This window comes from Panthera onca, chromosome B4 (genome assembly GCF_046562875.1).
Source record: "Panthera onca isolate mPanOnc1 chromosome B4, mPanOnc1 haplotype 2, whole genome shotgun sequence".
Classification (NCBI taxonomy): Eukaryota; Metazoa; Chordata; class Mammalia; order Carnivora; family Felidae; genus Panthera; species Panthera onca.
Genome location: NC_138345.1, coordinates 67,282,841 through 67,310,201, shown reverse-complemented (window position 1 = coordinate 67,310,201; position 27,361 = coordinate 67,282,841). Strand labels below are relative to the sequence as shown.

Below are 27,361 nucleotides of genomic sequence, written 5' to 3'. Positions count from 1 at the left end.
TCTCCAAGAAGTATTTTGAAGATTGATTTAATGTGTAAAGCTAGGAGAAAGTGCCTGGCACATTATAAGCTCTTATGAAAGTATTAGTTGTTATCATGGTTAGCATACAAACGAAGCAACAAAGGGTGTGCTAAAAGTAATTAACTTGAACACTTTGTTTCTAAAAGTAGGTTTCATATAAGGAATGAGAAGTCAGATTCTAATCCACTATGTGCCAATTCTGCATTTCTTAAAAAGCATCTTCTTGTCCTTCATATTATTTGAGGTGATAACTGATTTCATTCACTCAATAAGTTATTTCTTGATTGCCTATGACATTCTAAGCATGGGGGAGAGGGTGGTAAACAGGATTCTCTACTCCAAAAGGATTAATCCATCCCTTTTCCACTCTGTGGTAAAGTGTAGCCCCCACTTAGCCTTTGTAGAACAGTTCATTTTACCCACTTTTGTTTCCCCATTATTTAGTAAAATCACTTGATGATTTGGGATACCCTCTTTGCAAACAGTTTCTTAGAAGCTATACTTTGTATATATCTTTTGATTGTGTAAATTAAAAAAAAATTTTTTTACTGTACCTACCATTCCATATTTTGCTAGTATCTCCTTATGTTGAAGGATCATAGATATCTCTTTAGAGGGGATTTTTCTTACCAACACCTTTGAACTTAGAAACTGGAAAGCACAGGATTAGAAACCACATCTTCTGTCAAACGTCTCCCAGAAAATGCTTCTAATAACATTGTCATTCAGCCCCAGTCTCAGAGGCGCACTGACTTTGACTACTGAAAAGTGACTTCCTGTGGCACTCTGTATTCTGGGATAGTAAAATTGGATTCCAAACACTTGTTGGGAAGCTTGTGATTTGTTGCTTTGAACATTACTGAACTAAAGTACTAACCAACTACCTGTGTTCGGGAGCAACCTTATCTGTCATGTCACATTACCTTGCCTGTTTACGTTTGGAAGAATGTTATGAAAGGCAAAGGGAAAGAAATTAAAGGTAGACTCAAGTATGTCTAGTACCTTTAGCAGGTAAGACCAAACTGATGATATTAGAGCCAGGTGTGCTCACACACCTGCAATAGAAAAATATAGACATTACTTCTGTAAGGAACACATGTTCTGACGTCTTATACTAAGTGGTTATATCTCCCTTGATTACAGTGTAAACACAATGCTAATTTCCACACCTGGAGTCAAAAAACTTGCCAAATGGCAAGGATGATTTAAAGAATCCATTGCCAAAGATAATTTTTGAGGAAAGAGTATCTGTTCCCAAATGGCAAAAGAACATCATCAATATCTTCTTTAGCATTCAAGACAGGAGACAGATGCTACTAATAAAATATAACAAGCTCCTCATGGTTTTGTTTTTAATAAAACACAAATGATTTCATGGTCCTATAATTTGAATTGTCAGTCTAATGTAGTAAGTTTGTATTGAAAATTTGATTTTTTAAAAACTGGAGTGAGAAGTTAATTCACTGTTATATGCAACATTTTTTCTGTGCATAGGGAATATTAGTGAAAAAAGTGTGATAAAGAACAATTAGACACCTGAAATATTAAAACCTTCTGACTCACTGAGATGCAATAGATATTAAAGTGCCTCTGAATTTAGTAGAAAGAGCACCTGGAATCTTGGGTGGTTATTACTCCTTCCCTGCCCGTGACCTGGTACCGTTGGCAGAGTGGCTTCATGGATGTGTGCCTTCTGCAGTAGCTCAGGTCACTCTGCTTGGTTTAGTGCTCTGCTGTCACTGTCTTAAAATTCTTAGTGATTTTTTAATGAGGACCCCACATTTTCATTATGCCCTTGGCCCTGTGTATCATGGAGCCAGTTCTATCCATTGACAGGTTACTTCTCTGAATTTCAGACAAGGCAAAAAAGATCTTGATAGATCCAAAACTGTGGAATTCTGTGAGTCCTAACAAAGTTCACGAGGTGTTGAAAGGTCCTGCTCCACCTTAATGAAGTGCTTCTCAAGCAGGAGCAATTTTGCCCCCTAGTGGGCATTCCACAAGGTCTGAAGACTGTTGCTTGTCCCAGCTCTGGAGAAGGTGTTACAGGCATCTAGAGGGTAGTAGGATGTTTGACCCTACAATGCAGAGGATAGCCCCCACAACAAAGAATTTGGGGGCCCTAAATTTCAGCACTGCTGTTGTTGAGAAATCCTGCACAACCCATTATTTGTGTCTCCAACACTTGGTACTAGCCCCGGGAAATTACTCAGTGCTCGTTGAACCAGTGGGTGCAGCCTGGATCTCAGGTTGTTGTATTCCTTATCGTATGCAGACTGAAAAACAAATCTGGTGATTACTCAATGTAATCTAACATTTGCGTGAGGTGCGATGCAGAGATGCTTTCCTTAATGCTCTTGCACTTCTCACATTTACCCAATTAACTGGCAGGCCCCTTACTCTCTTAAAACCTTCTCTAAAGCATACCACACTCACGGTTGATGGATGGCTTTCCATCATGCCCTTGTACATCTGACACCTGTTGTGCTGTCTGTTGGTTTACCAAGTCATTTGGGTTTGTTCCGAAATCTGTTTATGCCATTGTGTTGGTTGCTATAATTATGCAGTGTAATCAACTCTTACGGAAATGCAGGACAAGAAAAACACTAAAAAGTAGAGAGATTTCAGTGAAAGTCTAAGTTGGATGCTTTGGAAAGATTCAATAAAGATGTCACTAAAGAAAACTAATCTTGAATTAACTGTAGGCAAGAAGATTCTAAGGGATTTGGGAGGGAACCATTAAAATTAGATTCTGTGTTGACTTTGCATAACTCTCTTAGGTTTTCTCTGTTATTTATGGAGATTATAGACAATTACATCTGTGATTTTTGCAAGAAAGACAATACTTTAGCTAGCTGATCCATGCTCAGAGAAAGGGCCTTGCCCTACATTACAGGATTGCAGAATGAATGATATTTATATATTTTAGGATGATACAAATTGTTAGATTTAGGAATGTAAGTTTAGAGGACTTCCTTAATAGTGCATCAGACAGCAGGGCTTTTACTGTATTTTCTGGTGAGAAACAAAAAAGAAGAACATAATTAGATATTCAGCTTTTGTCACTTCTGGAGCCAAACAGCTCTCGGCTCAGGGAAGTCTGTGAATAATTTTCGTTGCTTAACACCACCTTATATCTTAAGAAGATACTCCTTTAGTTCTTGATTCCACAAACACCAACATAAGGTCTGTCTCTTGCCAGATTCAGTACTGAAGTGTTGAAGAGTAATTTGCTTCCTTTTTAGTTCACATATTTTCTCCCTTGCATTTTCCATGTGGCTATATACATTAGAGGTAGTGTGTCACAGTCTTTCAGAATTAAATAAGTAAAAATAGAGTATATCAGAAGTGTAGTTGAATCACTTATTTTCAGAATTCTGTTAGAGCCGAAGTAAGAGACTTTTGTCAGTCGGGATGATTGCAGGATGGCTTTTCATTATCTTTGCCCTAAGTCAGACATGAGAGCTGACTGGTGGGGCTTTGAATCCTGAGCTTAGGGGAAAAAAAAAAAAAAAAAAAAAAAAAAAAAGTGACTATCTCTTGAATATAAATTAACCCTTGCTATTTTTTTGTTAATTTTCATAAATACTCTATATGTTTTATTTCCATTTTCCGTCACAGTGTTGCAGATAGTACCCCAACAATATATAGCCATAAACATCTTACTTGGCTAGTAAAAGAAAGGATTAAATGTTTATGATGGAAGACATCATGCTCTCTTCTTTCTTTTTAAAGTGTCTCAACAAGTAATATAGAAGTACTGCCTCCCCTGAAAAGATTACAGCATTACAGATGAAGCTAAATTCCTCTTTGTCCATTTCATGTGACCAGTAATGTATCCTTCCAGACGCACATACAGAGCTCAATAGAATTTTTATTGTTGTGGTATCACACTGCATGTCTTGTTTAGTTACTTGTTTGCTTTCTTTAGTCAAGTTGAGTCCATTTGAATCAGATCCTCTATAAATCGACTTCATCTTTTCAGTTGTTATATGATATTCCAGGTATGAATAGTGTATAATATAGGTACATTATAATGACTCTTGCACGTATGCTTCTCCTTCTCCTTTTATTTAGGTCCTAGAAGTAGAATTGGAGACCATTTGTATACAAGCATTGCATTGATATCTTGGGTCATTTGTTTCCATGGTGGGTTCTTTCTACACTACGTGGTGTGGGGGACAGAAGTCACAGAATCAACACTTTTTCGACATTGAAGGTGTCTTAGATGTCACCATATGATGTGAAGGATTGATTTGTTTCTCTGTACTCTTAATATTTAATATTTTTCCCTGGAGCTTCCTCTGTAACCTCTTCTGCTTTTGCTACCTTAGGAAAATCCTTTTGGCTCCTCTGTTGCTTCTACTTAATAACAAAGTTTCAAACTAAACGTGTTATTTCCTAAGGAATCGTTTTAGCAGGTATGTTAGTATATTCAGTCTAAAATTAAAAAAAAAAAAAAAACACTTCCTTAACTACTTTCTTGAAATGTTTTGAGTGACTGATTCTTTTAGAATTCTATCTATGTTGGTTTAATGCTTTAGATCTTTGGATATTGTTTAATTACCTGACAAGTGGAAAGGGCTTAGATTTAAAATCTAGGTTTTCCTGTAAATCCCACTGTGTGTCATAAATGTAGAATTGGTAAGGCACACTTGTATGTAGAAAACTTTAGGAGTGATCATCTCTTTCCTATCTTCCTTATCTGGATGGTATTTCTTTGCTTGAATAATTATACCCTGCTCATTTAATGGCTTCTGTGTGTGGGGTGTTGTACCCATGATTTTTTCCTCTAATATTTATTAGCAAGAGTAAGAAATCAATATTATTCTCATTTTATAGTTGTAAAAATTGATAGAGAAGGTAAGTAACTTTCCCAATGATTACCCTGTTAAGAAGTAAGAGAGCTAAGAATTCAAAACAAAGCTTAACCTCTTTAGAACCATATATACTCTTCAACATGCTATGTTAACATAATCTCTTTCCCACCATCATTTAAAAATCATGTGAGTCTCCTTTCTGGAGGTATGTTTAATTTTAATAATTCTTTAAAAAAACTTTCATTTGCTTTCAGGCATAATTGTAGATAAAATAGTTTTGTGGCAGACAATCACAGTTAATTTTGTATGCTTTTTTTAAGTAATCAAAAGAGCTTACCAAGCTTCAGAACACTTATGCTTTTATTTTCATTTATTCCCAAACTGTCTCTTGACTTTTTGTTTTCCAAATTTTCCACATTTTTAAAGTAATACATCCTTATCATAGAAAGTTTGAAGAGTAACCTAAATTATTAAGAAAGTGAAAACTACCAGTGATGCTGTCAGCTCTATTTCTAATAGCAAATGAACAAATGACTGCTCTCCTCCCAAGACCCCAGCATGTGCTTGTGAACCTGCACAGTGGCCACTTGTCAGCTGCATCATGGGGATGGGAGTGGTGTGGTAGTTTCAAGAAATTCATATGCTCAGTCAGGTTTAGCAAAAATAAGGTAAATGAAGAGTTGGACACACATGTCCATTTGCTCATTAGAAGATTTGGCTCATCTTCCTTATGAATTAATGACGCACTGCTGCAGGCTTGAAAATTCAGAAGTACCTGCACGTCTGATCACGTTACAGATGCTCAGTTGGGGATTTCTTTTCATTATCAGTGATTAACTTAATGAAGAAATTAAGAATACGATCTCGATGTCTAAGAGAGTAAGAATTTGTCATCCACGTTTGAGACCACAATATGGGAATGGGTTTTATAACTCTTGCAAAGTACTTTTCTTCAGAGATACCTGAGTGAACAGGTGATTGCTCCACTCACAGAGTAAGGGGTGGGGTGGGGGGGCTGTGAATGTGATGTCTATACCTACTTGCTTCCTACACATTAGCTATGGAGAACTTCCCCTACATTCTCAGTATTGCTATCTTGATACATTCTTTTTTTTTTCTTAGCTTTTAATTACTTTTTTTCTTAGCTTAGAATATCAGAAAGACATTTTACCAAACTCCTAGAATTTACTCATTGTTCTGTTACTGTATTTTCATTTTAATGCGATTTTCTTCTTACTAATAAGTCTACACTTATTGAGCATAAGCTTTGTGCCAATTACTATGCTGAGTGCTTTACATGCTTTATTTAGTTTTTCCATCTTTTTGATTCAGGTTCATAATATTGACTGTTTTACAAATGAGAAATGGAGGCTTAGGAAGGAAAAAAGAAATTAGCCAAAATGTTAGAGCTGATAGATGACAGAACCAAAAACTCTCACCCACGTGTACCCGAGTTGCAAAGTCTGTTTTCTTACCACTCTAACTTCCATATTTCAAAATTTCTTTATGGAAAAAATAATTTTTCATTTAGTTTCTCTCTTTAGACTCGTCTAAAATCTTTTAGTTTTATCATAATCCTGGGTTACTAATTTCAACTTTAAATTTCCCCTAAGTGTTAGTTGACTCTGTGGTTATTTGAGTTATTAATATATGTTTATTAGGCAGGAAGTTGAATATTTTTAGGCTTAAAACATTTATATACTGTTTTTCCTTCTGAAATTTTTATCCCTGTTTGAGTGACGTTATAAAATTATTTAAAAACCTGTTTCTCAACCCTGACTTAACATTGTGGAATACAAAGAATCTAAACTAATATTTTAAATAAGCAGAATCTATTAAATCAGACTTTGTGAGCTGGGACCTGACCTCAGAAGCTTCTAGTGCTGCTAATGTGCATCCAGTGTAGAGAAACAGAGACTTAAAATGCAGCTTTTGGTGGTAACATGTCACTGAGTGTCCTTTAGAGCAGTGGATCTCAATTAGTATGCATCAGAATCCTGTGCACGGAGAGCTCCTTAAAGCACAGATTGCTGGGCCCAGTGCCCTGAGATCTGAGGTGGACCCAGGAATTTGCATTTCGAACAGGTTTTCAGGTGATGCTGACACTGCTTTTTATGGCTGTCTTTTGAAAACCACTTCAGATCTACATGTTACTCTTTGAGGATCACTGATTTAGGGTCTCCCTTTCTGAGTTTTTTTTTTTTTTTTTTTTTTTAAGAAGTGATCACCATACCTACCCACCCTTCCAGCTGCGTACCCACATAGACTTCGCAAACTGTCTTCAGAATTACTAGGAGGCCTCAAATGCTCATTACCAACGTTGAAGTTCAGTCATATCTCCAGAAGAATTTGTTTTTGTCCACATGGAAGAACCTCAGATGAATTTGACTCCGCCCTTTCATCTGTTCTTTCAACTATAAAGCAGAGTACTTCGATTTAGAGATCTCTTCATACCAGAGCTATAGGACTTTTTTTAAAGTCCTTTGGTGATTTTTTTTAAGTTTATTTATTTCTTTTGAGAGAGAGGGAGGGAGGAATGAGCAGAGAGAGAATCCCAAACAGGCTTTGTGCTGTCAGCACGGAGCCTCACGTGGAGTTTGATCCCATGAGCTGTGAGATCATGACCTGAGCCAAAATCAGGAGTTGGACCCTTAACCAACTGAGCCACCCAGGCGCCCTGATTTTTTAAAATCTCAAAAGGCAAACATTTTGCCTAATTTCGAATTCCAATTTGTTTCTGGCAAAAGAGTGTCTTTCTCAACTATGTTAAGTGATTTCAGATAAATTAGGGTTAACCAAAATTTACCAAAGGATCACTGAACTTGGAAAGTTGGAATTAAATTTTTTTTTCCCATTATGGTAAAAAAGACAACATAAAATTTACATTTTAAATGTTACAATTCACTACTATCAACTACATTCATAATATTATGCTATCATCACCACCTCTAGCTCCAGAACTCTTCATTTTGCATAACTGGAACTCTCTATCCATTAAATAGTAACTTCCCATTCATTCTTCCCCCCAGCCCCTGGCAACCACCATTCACTTTCTGTCTTTATGAATTTGACTATTGTAGATATTGCATATAAGTGGAATCATACAATATTTGTCTTTTGTGACTAGCTCATTTTACTTAGTATAGTGTTGTTGAGGTTCATACATGTTGTAGCATATGTTAGAATTTAATTTCTAAAAAAGGGCTGAATAATACTGTTTTATATGTGTGTGTGTGTGTGTGTGTGTATTATATATAATTACTACATTTGCTTAATCATTCATCTTTCCATCAACACTTGGGTTACTTCCACCTTTTGGCTATTGGGAATAATGCTGCTGTGAAAACAGGTGTACAGATACCTATATTTGAGTTCCTACTTTCATTTCTTTTGGGCATATACGCAGAAGTGACATTCCTGGGTCATGTGGTAATTCTTTTTAATTTTTGATGAACTGTAAATGGAAGAGAAAAGAACAGATAAAACCTTGTTATTCAACTTTTAAGTTTTCAGTATCTCTGTATAAACTACAGATTGCTTGTGTAAGCATGATAGATTTGGGCAGAGACAATTTCCATTTTAAAATTGAAATTAACAATTCCATGCTCAATCTGTTGTTTAATAAAATTAGCTACAAGATTTTCTTTGAGAGGAGATACTTTAGATGCATACTGTATCAACTACACATATTTCTAGGGCCGTTGACATAAGTCCTATAAAATAACATCAAAAATCTCAAATTCATTCCTTTATGGGTGGTCCAAGATACCAGTTAGAACTGTCTTCTTTATGTTGACTTTAACTGGGAAAGGATAGGTGGAAGGTAGAAAAATTAAGAGTAACAAATTCCTTTTGGCAAGAAGTTCTTCAGTCATAAGAAAAATTATGTCATCACTTAGTTACAATACCTGCAGTTCATTAATTGTTTCCTGTAGTACAGTGATACTGTTGTCTACACAACCACATGAAAAGGTTTAACATAAAGGCAAGCACGTGAACTCTGAACTCATGCAGACAGGTTTCTCTTTCTGATTCTGCTACTTAATAGAAAAATATTTAATCTTGCTATGGGTTATAAATCAATTTACTCAACCCATTTTTTTCTTTTTCTTTTTAAAAATTTTATCTTTACTTTAAAAACTATGAGAGCAGCAGATACCCAAAGTTTTGTTTGTTTTACTTTTTAAATAAGTAGTTCAAAAGACTTATAATACAAAAAGATCAGTGTCCAAGCTATCTCATCTCCCATTATCTTGTTGCACAGAGCAAACCCTTTTACACTCTTAGGAGATACTCACCTTCAAATATAAAGTAATATGTTTATATGGTTATTTCTTACTGATTTTAGGCAGTATCTATTATGACTATGGAAAATGAGGATTGGCTGATAAATATAGATTTATCTTATGCTTTACTATAACTTTCACATACCTACTTCCACCATCACAATATAGATCTATTACTTATGAAATTATAATCACTATTTACATTATTGTAATTCGGTAACTTTGATTTACTATAGAAGTACAAGTAGTATACTGTGATGACATTTCTTATAAAGCCTGTCTTCTAGGAGTTATACCAGTTGTCTTAAAAAATTAAACTATTTTTAGAATAGTTTTAAATTTATACAAAAATTGCAAAGATAGTACAAAGAATTCTGTATGCCCCACACCCCATTTTCCGTATCCTTTGTTGGTATGGTACTTTTGCTGAGTTGATGAACTGATATAATTATTTTTAATTACACCTCATACTTTATCCATATTTCATTAGTTTTACCTAATGGCCTTTTTTCTCTTCCAGTGATCCATCTAAGATCTCACATTATATTTAGTCATCATTACCTAGGCTCCTCTAGACCATGACCATTTCTCAGACCTTCCTTGATTTTGATGACCCTTGTAGGTGTTAAGAAGACTGGTCAGATATTTTTCAGAAGCGTCCTCAGTTGGGATTTACCTGATTTTTTTCTCATGAACTGGAGTTATGAGTTTTGGGGAGGAAGACCACAAAGATAGACTGCCATTGTCATTACATCACATCAAGGGTACACATTACCAACATGACTTACCACTGCTCATGTTGACTTTGATCCTATTAGGTTTCTCCATGGTAAAGTCACTCTTCGTCACTTCTCTTCTGTACTGTACTTTTTGGAAATGAGTCACACACAGCCCTTAGTTAAGGTGCAGAAATTACACTCCCCCTCTTTGAGGACAATGATCTACATACATTATTTGTAATTCTTCTACATGAGAGATTTGTCTGTTCTCTTCCATTTATGTATTATGTCACATGTGACTCATGGATATTTACTTTATAACTCAAGCTATACTCCAGTATATTTTGTTGCATAAATTGTTCAGGCTTGGACACTGGAAGCTCTTTTAGTTGGCCCTTATATCCCTTTGACATACTTCCATCATTGTGGGGTTTTTTTGTGTGTGTTTTTTAAAGCGTTTCCTTACTTTCTGGCACTGCAGAATGCTCTAGAGTTACGTCTTATATCTTCTGCCCCAGTTCTAGAATTAGCAATTTCTTCAAGTTCCTTTTATTGGAGAAAAGTAGAAACCAAGATCTAGCACTCCATGTGTTCATTGCTGTTTGGGTGTTAACTGCTTCTAGGTCCTTTGAACTGAGCAAGGTAATGTCTGTGTTTACAATTCCATGTAGATACAAATGTCTATAAGTAATTCTATATGTAACCATCTGTGTCTTTATTAAGCCAAACATGAGTTTATTCTGCTATCTCTAAGTAGGACTGCTAATGTATATGCAGTAAGGATAGGAGAGAAGAGACAGGACAGCTGAGAAAGAGAAGAGAGGAAGAGAATGGATAGTACAAACTACTGGATATAAGGATGTAACCCTAATTTCTGTCAGTGTTTCTCTGTCTCTCCAAAAGGCAATTTTGAAAATTTATTCACTTAAGAAGATTAAATATATATATATGTGTGTGTGTGTGTGTATGTATATATATATATGTAATTTAATCAAAAGATGATAAAATAAAGAATACCAATATTTGTGATTAATTGTTCTGAAGATGGTGTATCATAACATTACCCAAAGGATTTTTACTTTTTACATACTTTTTCTTTTTTTATGTTTTCAATGGGACTGTATATTGAAATGCAGGGAGAGACATACGGGCTGTAAAGTGAGAAGTAGAAAGGATGACAGAAAGATAGAGAGGAGAATTGATTGATGGAATAATATTGCTACCTCATAGCCTTTCAGGATTTATACTAAAGTATTTTGCATATGAATGAGGATAAATCATCTTGGTTATGGTCTCTATACAGAGATGGATCAGCTTTTCAGTAAGAGCTCTGTCCCTTATTACCTGGGTAAAATAGGGCAAGTTTCTCAACTTCTCTCTTAATGTTTTGATTGAAAAAAATGGGAATAGCAAAGCCTATTTTACTGAGTTGTGAGGATTAAATGAGATGAAGTTTCTAAAGGACCAACCATGGTGATTGGTGTAGAATAGAGAATTATCGGATACAGCTCCTGGTCTAATTTGTGTGCCAAATGGCACTGAAAGGACCAGGGCTTTTCAGCATTTTTCTAGTATGTGTGTGGGAGGCTGGATTAATTCGAGGACTTGTCAAAGTTTGGGTGTGACTTAGGTATCACCACCATATGTGCTTCAAACTTACTGCCCAAGTAAAAAAAAAAGGAAAAAAAGATGTTTGATTTGATGTAGTTTTACCGCATTTTAAGGAGATTTTATGAATGAGAAACTGAGTTTATATACATTTCAACAGTAGAATTGTTTTAATGAGTTACCATTATACATTTAAAATTATTTGACTTGCTTTACAATCTCATAATTACAAACCAGGTCACATTATTTAATTCAATTTTTTTTTTTTTGCAAGTAAAGTTTTTTTTTTATTTGTCACCATTAAAAGTCTGAATTTTAAACAGATTCTTAGAGTGGTAGTTCACATCTTATATACCTCATTCGACTTTAACACCTGTCCCATCCCCAGTAGCATTTCCAAAACTATTACTTTCACTGGGAAGCTCCCTGAATTTTCCTAATTCAAACTGTGCTTCTTGAGCATTTTTACCTTTCTAATGACAGCATTGCAGAGAAGATCGATTGGCAAGCCTTTTCTGGATCTTTCCCGGTGCTATCTGTAGTCCATTTATTGACCGCTTCTTTCAAGTCATTTGCATCTCTCAGATCATGATCTCCGTTGTCTCAATTTGGTGGTGAGCATAAGAGGTCTTCAGACTCTGATTGTTATGTTTTTTAAGTAAAACTAACCCCCGTTGAAACAAATAACCATCTGTCATCTTGACATCATCAACATGAGCTTGAGTCATGATCTGCCATTTTTTTTTTTGACCATGGAGCATTTTTGTCATGGTTCATGCAGTGAACATTCTCAGTAATTAGGTTGAATTTTCTAAATGCACACTTATCATTTTGCGGATTAGCAAGGCTCAGTTCAGAAACCTTTGAGGCCATCCCATCCATTTTGATCCCCTAGAGTCTTGTGACTAGTATTTTTCCGAAATTTCTTAAATTGACAAAGCTGGTGCTTTTGCATGAAACCACTCTTTGTTAGAAAATGGATCTAACTTTATTCTTGGTTCATTTTTTGCTACTTCTCGTAAGGTGCTTCGCACTCCTCCCCCTCCCCCAGCACCCCCAACTGCCATGGTGCTGCTCAGAGAGCAAAAAGGGCACGTTGTTTAAATTTATTCTTTAGGTCAAGTCACTTAAACCCTTACTTGTCTGTTTATCACCACGTTGAGAATTATCCCTAAACTTCACCTCATTGTGTTACTTGAATATTCTGGAAAATCTGGGGCTATACTCAGACTGTAGAGTGGAGGTGGGGTGGGAACTGGCATTACATTGGCGCACTCCTGTGGTGGAATTCATTGCCAACAATGGGCTTTTTGGTTCCTGTCCAGGTTGCAAAGATGTTCCACCTGGCTACTAATACGTATTAGTTTCCTGTAGTGTGGAAAACAAATTGCCACAAATTTATGATGGCTCAGTTCTGTGGGTCAGGAGTGTAGGTTGTCTTGTCTGATTTCTCTTGTGTCTTAACAAGAGCAAGGTGGTTGCCAGTCCGGACTCTCTTCTGGAGCTTCTGGAGGGAAATGTGCTTCCAGGCTCATTCAGGTTGTTGGCAGAATTCATTTCCATGTGGCTTTAGATTAAGATCCTCCTTTCCTTGCTGCAGTTCATCCTCATCTCCTAGGGGCTGCCTGCATTCCATGGTTTGGGATCCCCTGCTTTAGAGGCAGCCAGAGTGACCTGAGTCCTTCTCACCCTTCAAGTCTGTCCAACCTCTCCTTCTGCCACATCTCTCAGACTCTTCTGCCTCCTTCTTCTTTAAGGACTTAGATGATTATTAGGTTGAGTGCACCCAGATAATGCAAGATAATTTCCCTATTTTAAGATCCAAAACCTTAATCACATCTGGAAGTCTCTTTGGCCATGTAATGTAACGAAAAGATGATAAATGATAGATAATGAGAATAAAGAATGCCATATGTGTGAAGGTTCTAGAGATGAGGGAGTAGAAAGTAGGTTGTTTTGTTTGTTTTTTCTTTCTTTCCTTTTTTGTTTGTTTGTTTGTTTTGTGGTGGTGGTGGTGGTGGGAGGCACCTTCCTTTGCCTATAACACCAGATTACAACTTTTTTTTTGGTTCAATAAACCTAGACTCCACTGTTGGCCCCTAAAGTACAGCACCTTCTGGTCCAGAGGCATACCTTGCAATAGTCATATGTTCTGCTGTATTGAGCTTTCTGTCTCCACAAGCCCTCAAATCCTGGTGTGGGACACAGGTCACCAGCCTGGTTGCTGTCCTTCCTCAGTGTATATATTTTTATTTCAGAGATCTTGTTTTATATCCCTGCCACTAAGCTGCTGTCAGGAGGCCTCCTGGTTTGCTGTGAAAACATGTCCCTTTATACATTTTTCTAACTTCACTATTAAAGGAGTTGAGAAAGGGGTCTTGATCTGCTGCCCCCCAGAAGCTTCCTGCCTTTTTATGCAGATTTATTTACTTCTTCTGTAGTCAGCTTTGAAGGACAGGGATGAAAACTTTCTTAGAGTTGATAAATGGATTAAATGAACCAGTATTCAGGAAGCAGAATGGTGAGGTGGTTATGAGCATAAGCTCAGAAGTAAGAGTGCCTGGCTTCAGAGCCCATCTCTGTTGTTAAGGAGCTGGGTGACCTTTATATGTTGCATAACCTCTCCTTGTCTCAGTTTCCTCATATGTAAACTTCACTAGATTGTGGTGAGAATTAAATTAGTACATCTAAAATGGCGCTAGACACATAAAAATCACATAAAGATGTTTATTGTTACAATTATTTGCATAAATACAAGGAGCAGAATAAGTGACAGAATATTGCTCTGGAATTAGGCTGCCTAAGCTTTCCCTCCAATCTGTAGCTGTTACTAGCTTTGTGTCTTTGGATATCTAAAAGTTACTAAAATTTTCTATACCTCAGATTCTTCATCTATAAAATGGGAACAATAATTGCTCTCATTTTGTGGTATTTTTGTTGGTGGTATTATGAGAAAATGAAAAAAAAATTGTAAGAGCTCAATAAATTGTAGATTCAGTGCATATGTTAAAGTTGAAAAAACAATACTTATTGTGGGTTTCTTTCATTTGGGGAGGATTTTTTTTTTTATACCAGGGGTTAAGGCATAATAGGGATTTGGGATTATCAGCCCCTTCAATAATCCACCTTACTAAGAGTCTCAGAATTTGCTGTCCCACTGTGTAGCATGCCCAAGGTTTACACTTAAGGATTCAAGAGTACTTACAGGTATTTGCCTAACTCTAACTTTTAAGTTTGGTTTTTGCTGTCAGCTCCCATTTATTATTTGGTTAAATGTTGTTTTTGTATCTCATCTTCATTGGTCTTTGGAGATACCCATTACTTTCTTAGGAAGCTAGCACTGTTATAAAAATCATATGTATTGAAATTTATCTTAGACTGTAGTTACTAGAATAATTAATACACTGTTCTGCTTAAAGCAGAAGTTGAGGCTAACATAATTTATAAGTCCTTCTCAACAGGTATTACTTTTTTTAGAAATCATTTCTATTCCTGATTACATAACTTAGTTTACAAAATTGTATTTGGTGAACTATATATACTTTTCCATTTCTAAATAGTTCTGAAACATTTCTGCCTGTTCTGCCCCCATTATTCTTCACTGGGGGGATCCCATCATTCTTCACTGGGGGAGAAGGTAAAGGTGGAAAATAGAATAGGGTGGTAAGATTCATTAAGTGAGTATCCCTTTCTCACACATCACAGATTTAAATTATTCATAGTTTGTGTTTTGAATTATTAATCATACTTACCCTGTACATCGGAGTCTCATGTGGTGTATTTTTTGCTCTGCTCAATTCCAGTATTGAGGAAAAACTTTTTTTTTCTCTGTCAAATTATTGTTTTTTGTGGTGGTGGTAATGGGTGGCACCTGCCTTTGCCTACAACCACCATATAAACATAGTGTGTCACCACAGTTGATCAAATTTATGTTGAGGCATGTAGTTTTTGGAAATTTGGAATTTTGGAAGGTACTTTTGATTTTTCCCCTGATAACTATAACCTACAGAGACCAGGAAGCAGACAAATACTGATGTGAGAAGTTGCAGAATGAATAAATTCTAACTTGTATCAAGTCGAGCAGCCATCTTTGAAGAACAATTTCAGAGTATCTGTAATATGAGCCACACAAGAAAGAAATAGCTCTAACCCCTTGCAAAAAGCCTTTTCCATTCAGGTACTCTGTGTTTTTTGATTAGAGAGTTTAGTCCATTTACATTTAAAGTAATTATTGATAGGTGTGTACTTATTGCTATTTTGTTCATTGTTTACTTGTTTTTATAGTTTCTCTGTTCCTTTTTCCTTCTCTTATTCTCTTCCTTTGTGGTTTGATGACTTCCTTTAGTGGTATACTTAACATTCTTTTCTCTTTATTGGTTATGTATTTATTATAGATTTTTGCTTTATGATTAGTTACCATGAGGTTTACACACACCACTTATTTCTATAATAGTCTGTTACCAGTTGTTAACAACTTAAGATTGCTCCCAGTCTAAACCTCAATATTTCTCCCTCCCTCTGTATTTTACAATTTCAGTGTCACATTTTACTTGTGTATCCCAAGTAATTAATCCACTATCTTTACTGTATTTTTACTTTTGTAGTGAGATTTATTCTCTTGTAGGTTTTATTGTAAGTAGTGTGCTTCTTTTTAGCCTAAAGAAGTCCCTTTAACTTTTCTTGTAAAGCCTGTTTAGTGGTTGTGAGCTCCTTTAGCTTGTGCTTATCTAAAAATATCTTTATCTCTTCTTCAGATCTGAATGGTAACTTTCCTGGGTAGAGTATTTGTTTATTGGGATTTTCTTTTCTTTAAGCACTTTGAATATGTCATGCGACTCCTTTCTGGTCTATAAGTTTCTGCTGAAAGCTCTGCTGACAGTCTTATGGGGATTCCCTTGTACATAACAAGTTGTTTTCCCTTACTGCATTCAATATTCTCTGCTTGTCTTTAAATTTTGACATTTTAATTACTGTGTGTCTCTGAGTCTCTTTGGGTTCATTGTATTTGGAACTTCCTGGACTTTCCGCATCTGGCTGTTGGTTTCCTTCTCCAGGTTAGGGAAATTTTTAGCCATTATTTCTTAAAACAAGATTTTTGTGCCTTTCCCTCTCTCTTCTTCTGGGACCTCTAATATGAATGTAGTCCATGTAATTTTGTCCTATAAACACCTTCAGTTGTCTTCACTTTTTTTTCTTTTGACTGCTCTGATTGAATGAATTCTGCTTTGTCGTTCAGGTGACTGATCCTTTCTTCTGTTTCATCTAGTCTGCTGGTGAACCCCTCTAATGTATTTTTCAGTTCAGTTATTATACTGTATTCGTTAGCTCTGTGACATTTGTTTGGTACTTTCTTATATTTTTTATCTCGTTTTTGAAGTTCTCATTGTGTTCATCTGTTCTTCTCCACAGTCTGATGAGCATCTTTGTGACCATTACGTTGAACTCTTTATCAGTAAATTCTGTTTCATTAAGGTTTTTTTTCCTGAAGTTTTATCTTGTTCTTTCATTTAGAATATATTTCTCTGTTTTTTTCAGTTTGCTTGACTCTCTGTGTTTTTTGTACAGTAGATAAAACAACCACCTCTCCAATTCTTGAAGGAGTGGCCTTGTGTAGGGAACAAACCTTGTCTTTCAGAATATATTTCTCTGTTTTTTTCAGTTTGCTTGACTCTCTGTGTTTTTTGTACAGTAGATAAAACAACCACCTCTCCAATTCTTGAAGGAGTGGCCTTGTGTAGGGAACAAACCTTGTCTTTCAGAGGTAGGGAACAACCTCTTGCTGTTGCCCTAAATCTTTGTCTTATCTCAAACTTTTTTGCTTGTCCAAGCAGACTCTTATATGTTTAAATTTTTTTTTAACACTTATTTATTTTTAAGACAGAGAGAGAGCATGAACGGGGGAGGGTCATAGAGAGGGAGACACAGAATCTGAAACAGGCTCCAGGCTCTGAGCTGTGAGCACAGAGCCCAACGCGGGGCTCGAATTCACGGACCGCGAGATCATGACCTCAGCCGAAGTTGCCTGCTTAACTGACTGAGCCACCCAGGCGCCCCTGTTTAAATTTTTTTTAACATTTATTAATTTTGAGAGAGAGAGTGCACACACGCACAAGCAGGGCAGAGAGAGAGGGAGACACAGAATTTGAAGTAGGCTCTAGGCTCTGAGCTGTCAGCACAGAGCCCGATGCGGGGCTCAAACTCACAAGCCATGAGATCATGACCTGAGCCAAAGTCAAGCACTGAGCCACCCAGGTGCCCTGACCTTTTATATTTTTAATAGCTCTCAGTAGTTGAGGATATGCCAGGACCTGTCAGTGTCCTTAAGGGGAAGTTCTCAGCACCTAGATTCAGACTAACTGGAAGCCAGGTCATCAGGCAACAGTTTTTAAAGTGTGCAGATACATACAGTCCTGTGGGACTATAAACCTAAATCCCATTATGGTGGCAGTTATAGAAATTGGGGTTCTAGACAAGTGTAAGCTCTTTTATAGAAGATACTGGTGAGCTGCAGGAAGGCAGAGTACCAAGATAGCCTCTGTAACCTGAGTTTCTTAGAAATATCTCTAAAGTCCACCAGGTATATGCCAAACCTGCCCCTCAGGCCAAAGCTTCAGGACAAACAGAGGCTTCCTTCACCAGAAATCAGGGGTGTGCATAAATCTGCTGTCTTTGTAGTGCCCTGAGTGTGGCAGCCTGCCAACAACTATTTATCTGATTGCCACAATATCATAGGACCTAGAAAGGCAAGCTCCCCTGGCCACCAGAGCCTGGAAGTCAAGGGATGTCTACTGGGCAGCGACTGTAAAAACCATGGAGCCAGACGTAAAAACTAGGACACCAGCTCTGTGTAGAGCTTTTCCCCAACCCCCAAAGGAGACATAGGCACTCTGAAGCACAGCAGATACAGTTAACAAAGGTAGCTCCTGCCCTCCAAGGTCTCTGGAAAGGATTCGAATCAGCCCTTAGATGCTGCATGTTTAATTAGAAGCCTGCACCTTAGGTCACAGCCACAATGATTACCTAATAGGCCCTATTCACAGAAAGACTAAGCTCCTGGGTCTGTTGCCTCTTGCTGTGCACTGGGGGAGGTAACTGTTTAAGAACTCTTTCTCTGTGGGTTGGAGTGTTGTGGGACTTAAAATCATAAACCCATGTGTATGCTACCTACAACAGACTCACTTTACATGTAAGGACACACACAGACTGAAAGTGAAGGGATAGAATAAGATTTTCTATGTCAATGGAAACCAACAGAAAGCTGGAGTAGTTACATCAGACAAATTGAACTTTAAAGCAAAGACTGTAATAGACAAATGGGTGTTATATAATGATAAAGGGCTCAATCCAGCAGGAGGATATAACATTTGTAACTATTTATGTACCCAACATAGAAGCACTAAATATACAAAAGCAAATATTAATAGACTTAAAGGGAGAGATAGGCAGCATTACAATACTAATGAGTTTAATACCCCATTGACATCAGTGGATAAATCATCCGGACAGGAAAAACAAGAAAACATTGCCCTGATATCAAAACCAGACAGGGGTACCACAGGAAGAGAAATTACAAGCCAATATCCCTGAAGAACATAGATGCAAAAGTCCTCAACAATATATCAGCAAACTGAATTCAACAGTGCATTAAAAGGGATTATGTACCATGAAAAAGTGGGATATTTATTCCAGGGATGCAAGGATGGTTCAACATCTGTAAATGAACTAGTGTGATACACCACATTAACAAATGGAAGGATAAAAATTATATGATCATCTCAAAATGCAGAAAAAGCATTTGAGAAAATTCACCTTCCATTTATGATTAAAAACTCTTAACAAAATGGGTATAGAGGGAATGTACCTTCATACAATAAGGACATATATGACAAAGCCACAACTAATATTGTTCTTTCAGGAACAAGACAAGGATGCCCATTCTTGTCACTGCTATTCAGCATAGTATTGGAAGTCCTCACTAGAATAATTAGGCAAGAAAAGGAAATAAAAGGCATCCGAATTGAAAAGGAATTAACAAAACTGTCACTATTTGCAGATAGCATGATGTATTTGGAAAATCCTAAAGACTCATCAAAAACCTATTAGTACTAATAAATGAATTAAGTTTCAGGATACAAAATCAGTACACAAAAATTCTGTTTGTTGTGTTTCAATACACTGATAATAAACTTTTAGACAAAGAAAATAATCCCATTTACATATGCATCAAAAATAATAAATTTCCTTGGATAAATTTAGTCAAGTAAGTGAAATATCTGTATGCTGAAAACTGTAAGATATTAATGAAAGAAATTGAAGAAGACAGAAATAAATGGAAAGATACACTCCGCTTATAGATTGGAAGAGTCAATATTGTTAAAATGTCCATGCTAACCAAAGCAATCTATAGAATCTGTGCAATCCCTATCAAAATTCCAGTGACATTTTTCAAAGAAATAGAACAAATAATCCTAAAATTTATATGTAACCACACACACACACACACACACACACACACACAAATCCCAAAATAGCCAAAGCAATTTTGAGATAGAATAAAACTGGAGGCATCATGCTCCCTGATTCAGGCTGTCTGACAAAACTATAGTAAGTAAAACTGTATGGTATTGGCATAAAAACAGACCCATAAATCAAAAGAAAAGAATAAAGAGCCCAGAAATAAACACACCAATATATGGTCAATTAATTTACAGCAAAGGAGCTAAGAATATATTATTTGGAAAGGATAGTGTCTTCAATAAATGGTGTTGGGAAAACTGCACAGCCACATGCAAAGGAATGAAACTCGACCACCATTCTATAGCATACTCACAATTGAAACAGATTGAAGACTTGAATAGAAGACCTGCAATCAGGAAGCTCTTAGAAGACAACATAAGGTGTAAGCTCCTTGACGTAGGTCTTAGCAGTGATTATTATTGTTTTTAATCTGACACCAAAAGCAAAAGCAACAGGAAAAAATAAGTCAAGTGGGACTACATAATACTTAAAAACTTCTCCATAGCAGAGGAAACCATCAAGAAAATGAAAAGGCATCTTAATGGGATTAAATGTTTGCAAATCATAAATCTGATAAGGGGCTGATTCCAACATATATAAAGACCTCAAAAAAACCCTCAATAGTGAAAAACCAAACAATTGATTTAAAATGTGGGGGGGGGGGTGTTGAATCTGAATAGATATTTTTTTTTCAAAGATTTACAAATAGCCAACAGGTACTTGAAAAACTGAACATAATTAGTCATTATGACTATGCAAATCAAAACGACAATGAGATACCACCTTACATCTATTAGAATGACTATTAAAAGGACAAGAAATAGCAAGTGTTAGCACGGATTTGGAAATATAAATAGTTTCTCCACTATGGAAGCCAGTGTGGAGTTTCCTCAAAAACTTTAAAGTAGAATTACCATTAACCCAGCAATTATATTTTTGGGTATTTATCCAAAGAAGACAAAAACACTTAACTCAAAAAGATATGTACACCCCATGCTTGTTGCAGCATTATTTGCAATAGCCAAGATACTGAAACAACCTTAGTATCCATTGGTGAATGAATGGATAAACAAACTATTTTACACACACACAGATAATGGGATATTTCCACCCGTATAAAAGAATGAACTCTTGCCATTTGTGACAACACGTATGGACCTTCAGGACATTATACTGTGTGAAATAGGTCAGACAGATAAAGACAAATACTATGTGATCTCTCTAATTAAATAATAATAATAATAATAATAATAATAATAGGGGTGCCTGGGTTGCTCAGTTGGTGAAGCACCTGACTTTGGCTCAGGTCATGATCTCACAGTTTGTGAGTTCGAGCCCCATGTGGGGCTCTGTGTTGACAGCTCAGAGACTGGAGCCTGCTTCAGATTCTGTGTCTACCTCTCTGTCTCTGCCCCTCCTCCACTTGGGTGTGTTCTCTCTCTCAAAAATAAACATTAAAAAAACATTTTTTTTTTAAGTAAAAAACCCCTCACAGATAGATTAGTTGTTGCTAGAGGTAGAGCGGATTAATGGGTAAAGAAATGGGTAAAGGAGATATAAATTTATTTTAAAAATAAAAAGCCTTTTTGTGTACTACTGATTTGTATTCACAACTTGAAATTGTTCATTGTAAAATACTTCCTTTGCTCAATTTTCAGATAAAATATTCTCATATATAAAGTGATAGAATAAGCAAATATTTAATTTGCAAGCCAGAAATATGTTAACTGCTTCAATTCTCCTTGTCCTTTTAAGTACAGGAAGGTAGAAATACTAACAAAAAGAAATTGCAATAATAATCACTACAAATAATAAAAAAAAAAACATAACTTTCTTTGCTTAGCAGTTTGTTACTGAAAAACCTCCAGAAATTTCACTCTTGAAATTGCTAAAATATTTTTACTTTTTGCTGATGTCACTCCACAGTAAGAATCATTATGATTTGTATGATTGACTATCTCATAAAAAATGTGAATTCTTTATATTTGACAGCTATTTCAAGTACTCCAACTCAAAATAAATTTAAAAAAATTCAATGTTCATTTATTTTTGAGAGAGAGAGTGGGGGAGGGGCAGAGAGAGAGAGAGGGAGACAGAGGATCTGAAGCAGGCTCCTCACTGACCGCACAGAGCCAGATGCAGGGCTCAGACCCACAAACAGAGAGATCATGACCTGAGCTGAAGTGGAATGCTTAGCCAGCTGAGCCACCCAGATGCCCCCAACTCAAAATTAATAGGGGAGACTCATCCCACAATCCTGTGGTTTATTTAGTGTGAAAGGAATATTTCTGATTGTTGGTTAGTAAGATGGAGTAAGGCAGATAAATAACAATTATCCTACACATTGTTTCACATTGAGAGTGTTTCATTGTTCAAATTGTTCGAAATATATTTTCACCTGAAAATTTCTTATTTTGAGGAAAGAGTATGAACTGAAGGTAGGTGAGTGAATAGATGTGAACAAGATGATTTTAAAGTAAGTAGTTTCAATTATCTATGAAAAGTTTAATTTTTTTTTGTTTTGCTTTCCTTTTGTTTAAAAAAAATTTTTTTTAACGTTTATTTATTTTGAGACAGAGAGAGACAGAGCATGAACGGGGGAGGGGCAGAGAGAGAGGGAGACACAGAACCAGAAGCAGGCTCCAGGCTCTGAGCCATCAGCCCAGAGCCCAACGTGGGGCTCGAACTCATGGAACGTGAGATCGTGACCTGAGCTGAAGTTGGACGCTTAACCGACTGAGCCACCCAGGCGCCCCATGCTTTTTGTTTTTAAATATCATCTATAACATTCAGACAAGGCAGTACATAAATATTAGTAATAACCTATTTCTGTTTATATATTGCAGTATATACAGAATTTAAATCCTATATAAAGATATGAATCTGCAACTGGAGCCTCAATAGATAGAAAAATGCAAAAATATTGAGCATCACTAACAAATACACATGTATTTCTGTTTTCAGTAACAGTACTTGTTCAGGATAATGCAATAATAGATCTTTTATCTATTTTATCTTAATAAAAGCATTTTAATGAACTTTGGAAATTGAAACATTTCAGTATCTGAACTTTCTCCCTTTCTGGTTCCCCTGGTCCAAGAATGAGACCCTGACTGGGCCCAACAGCCCCCTCAGCTGAGGTTAGCAACATTGAGGGGGATGTGTTACTGTAGATGGTTTCCATGTCCCAAGAGGTGCTCTTGTCTTCTGTCACTCTGTTGATAGCCACACCTGTATAGCTAAAATGTCTGCCATGACCAACTCTGGATATAGTTTTCTTTTTTGGTGGGGAAGTCATGGTTGATGGCTGAAGCAGTCTGCTGCATATCAGTGTGTGTCCATGTCAAGAAAAATGACAAGTTCAGTGTGTGCATGGGGAGACAGGAGGACTGAGGCATATATGTAGGCAGTCAGAGGTCAAAAGGAAACATCACCTTACCCCCACAGACCTTGGGCATTCCAGATTTTATCCCAGGTTTCTATGTTTCTGGGGGTTGGAAGTCACTAGTTGCACCTTGTAGAGAGGCTCACCTTTGAAGAGCACGCTATGTAACATCTATGAGTGATCAAATGGGCATTTTGTGTTAAAGGACTGTAATGTGCTTGTGTGGGCATTATTGGAAGGTCACTAACATAACATTCTATTATCTTATCTGCAAGCTTATGTAATTCTTTTAGAAACTCTTATGGTTTCATTATTTCTTCTTATGTATTGCTAACCTGCTGAGTCATTTAGCCATGAGACTTGAAGAACCGGAGTCTCTAACTCATGTTTCATCACGTAATGTTTTTTTGGGGGTTATTTGTGTTTGCTTTGTATATTTCTAAAAAAGCCTCTTTCAATTCTTGTATGTGTATAATAGAGTAAATATAAAGAAATTTAAATGTCACTTTATAAAAAATGCTAATAGCCAGGGGAAAGAGGGTGACATGATCACTTATTACATTTGTGATGCTCATTTGATAAAAATTATCATTTGTTTGCAAGAGGTGCAGCTTTTCCTGGTTTTGAAACATAAGCTCCAGTTTGCTCCATTAGTCCTTATGGGACAGACATTGTGATGTAGTAGGGTCAGCTCATCAACAGATTCTGTAAAACAGTATAACTTGATTTCTTTCTTTCACATTATGATTAAAGGTCAGTTTCAAAAAATTTTTGTGTGTGTGTAACATTCTGAAGGATATACAATTAATTCTCCTTTAAAATTTTTTGAGATCTAAAATTGACCTTACAGTACTATACCATAAGATTGACCTTCACTTACTATTTAGATAGTAGAAATTTTGTCTTTGGATCAAGGCTGCCTGTCAGAAAGTTGTGTATTCCACATAACTTTGGCCCATCAGCAATGTGCCTTTTCTCAACTAACAGAATATTACTACATCACTGGTTTGCAAGGAGAATGAAAAATAGCTTTATGATACCCATTCCTAAAGCAGTCGTGTAATCCTAATCTATGCCATTACCATTATTAATCCTTTTTAAAGTCTCTCCTGCGTTTATTTTCCTCAGAAAACTTCAAACCCTTCAAGGCAAGGGATTGTGTTACGTTCTAGAAGTTTTGAGAACCTAGGAGAATGCCTGGTTTGGGGCATGTGCTCAGCAATTTTGTTGTGTAATAGAATGAATTAATGAAGGTAATTCTTTGAAAACTTTTACATGAAATTCCATAATCCCATTCATTCATTCTGTTTAACAGTGCATGCTACTTGGAAATTTTATTTTTGTTACTCTTTTGGCCCATTTCATCACCTGTATTCAGTTGTGACAGGCAATATCTCATTCTTTATGTTCGAAATCAAGCAGTAGAGTGATGGACAGTTCAGGCTTTGGAGTCAGATGGGGGGGGGGCGGTGAATTGTAGCTCTGCCGCATTTTAAATATGGATTATTGAATATATTAACCTCACTTTTATTCCTGCATTTGTAGAATGGGTGTGAGGTAGAACCCACTTCACAGAGTGGTTTGTGAAGATTGACCATGTAAATAAAGTACTTAGCCTGGCACATAATTAGTGCTCAATAAAACAAGTTTTATCATAGTTGATATTCAGATGGTTGACTTTCCCTTCATGCTAAATAAGCCTAATTTCTTTAACCTGATTAATCAAAGTCTAGTTATCCAGTAGTTCAATTCTCAATTTTAGTTAGTTGAAGAAATGTTTATAGCCTAGGGAAAATGCAAGCAGTAGACTACTATCATCTAGTCAATAATGCCTTCTGGTTGCTAGGTTAAATTGTGCCTTGTATTATTAATTATGGGAATTCCTTTTTTTTTTTTTTTTGCTTTGATATCTTTAAAATGTTACACTTGTTGAAGAAATCAGATTTCTTTTTATTTCAGATTAAATTCATTTTGTGGTCACATGCAGAATTTCAGCAAATTTTATTTATAGACCTTTACATCCCCGTGGAGCTAAAATAAAGTGAATTTTGCAAGATTGTGGTTTCAATACCCTGAATGTCATTAAGTCCCAAAAATAAAGAGTGCTGGCTTAGATGTCAGAAGTCCTTCATTCTTATTTTTATTCCCTTGGTCATTAATTTGTGACCTTGGGCAAGCCATTTAACTTCACTCTTACTCATTTTCCTCATCTTTTCCTGCCTTCTCTACATGAGGCTGAAATGAGAAAATATTTGAGGATGGTAAAAACTGTAGAAATCTATGGTTCTTTTGTGTTAAGGCAGTGTTTTGTGATGTTAATTTTCTACACAAGATCATAACGTAGTCTGAGGCAATGAAAATGTGTCTGTTCACCTGACTTTTTATACCAGATCAATGTCAGAAATATTCAGGAACTGCATTTAATGATTTTTTTAGAGTTTCCTTTGAAAGAAAACTTGCAGAGTCATCACATAATAGCTTGTTATTTGTGTCCCCTCCACAGCATTTGTTGCTACTCAAGCATTGTGGTTCTTTTAGATGAAGGCCCAGCCTAAGTAAACGGGAAAGTCAGCAGATAAAGCTGCAGGAACTTTTTGAAAACAGCTGAACATACCAGTGTTTGTCCTTTTAGTTTGTGAGCCCAGAAGACCTCTGTTTCCTCAGCCATGTTGATATTTACGTATGTTAACATAATTACTCCTAAATGGCCATGCAATGGCTGCATTGTTTCCTTTCTTGACAAGGACCTGGAGATTTTGAACCTTGAAGAATGCATTGCAGCCTGCGTATGGAGCTATTTTCCTTTTAGCATTCTTAGTTCTTAGGGTTCCACTGAGATCAAGTGGACGTGGAGTGTTATGGGCAAAATTTTCTGTCCCTCCAAAATTTGTATGTTCACTTCTTAACCTCCACGACCTGAGAATATGATTACATTTGGAGATAGGGTGGAGGTAACTAAGGGCCACCCATGTGGGTGGGCGGTACTCCACTCTGACTGATGTCCTGAGGAGAAGAGGATGAGATCTAGGGATGAGCTTGCACAGATGAAAGACCATGTGGAGACACTCAGAGAGGAGGCAGCCATCTACAAGTCAAGGAGAGAGGCCTCCAGAGACGCCAAGCCTACGACACCTTGATCTTGGACTTCCGGCCTTCAGAACAGTGAGAAAATTCTGTTGTGGAAGCCTCCCAGTCTGTGGTATTTTGCTATGGCAGCTCTAGCAAACAAACAGATCCTGGATGCTGGGCGTTCTCCACTGGGAGTGTAAGAAACACTACTAGGAGCCTTAAAAAGCCTCCATAATCCACGTATAAATAGAGTTTGAATTTGAATTTAGTAGAGGTTCACAGATATTACAGTTTGTAAATTCATTTTTTTAAAAGGTAGAAGTGATGGCAAAGCTGCTTTTAAGCATAGAACAGACAAAGAGGACAGTATTTGAGATAGTTTACTTGAAAGCTTACTTTTAGGGGCACCTGGGTGGCTCAGTTGGTTGAGCATCCAACTTGGTATCAGCTCATGTGGTGATCTCATGGTTTCAAGCCCCATGTCAGGCCCTGGGCAGTGACTACATGGAGCGTGCTTCAGATTCTCTGTGTCTCCTGCTCTCTCTGCTCCTCCCCTGCTTGCACTCTCTCTCTCAAAATAAATAAATAAACTTCAAGAAAAAAAATGCTTTTACGCTTGGGGTGCCTAGGTGGCTCAGTTGGTTAAGTGTCCGACTTCGGCTCAGGTCATGATCTCACGGTCTGTGAGTTCAAGCCCCGCGTCGGGCTCTTTGCTGACAGCTCAGAGCCTGGAGCCTGCTTGGAATTCTGTCTCCCTCTGTCTCTCTCTCTCTCTCTCTCTCAAAAATAAACCTTAAAAAATTTAAAAAAAGCTTTTACTTCTTTCATAGTTTGATATACTTTTTTACTTTAAAATTATAGAGGAATTGATACACATGGCTTAACATTTCTTTAAGACACATACCCAAGATAAGTTCTTTTGGTAGTTTTTTTGTT

General features: G+C 36.6%; 1 protein-coding gene, 1 non-coding gene and 1 pseudogene across 2 annotated transcripts in view; 1 reads left to right on the top strand and 2 right to left on the bottom strand.

Moving 5' to 3' along the window:
* SLC2A13 (solute carrier family 2 member 13) overlaps positions 1-27,361 on the top strand; it is a 381,521-nt gene that overhangs the window by 98,158 nt on the left and 256,002 nt on the right. The window lies entirely within an intron of this gene.
* Positions 11,811-12,521, bottom strand: LOC132695185 (40S ribosomal protein S3a pseudogene; annotated as a pseudogene).
* Positions 23,370-23,509, bottom strand: LOC132660481 (small nucleolar RNA SNORA67). The gene has a single exon (XR_009601821.1). It is a non-coding gene; the product is annotated as a small nucleolar RNA SNORA67 (small nucleolar RNA).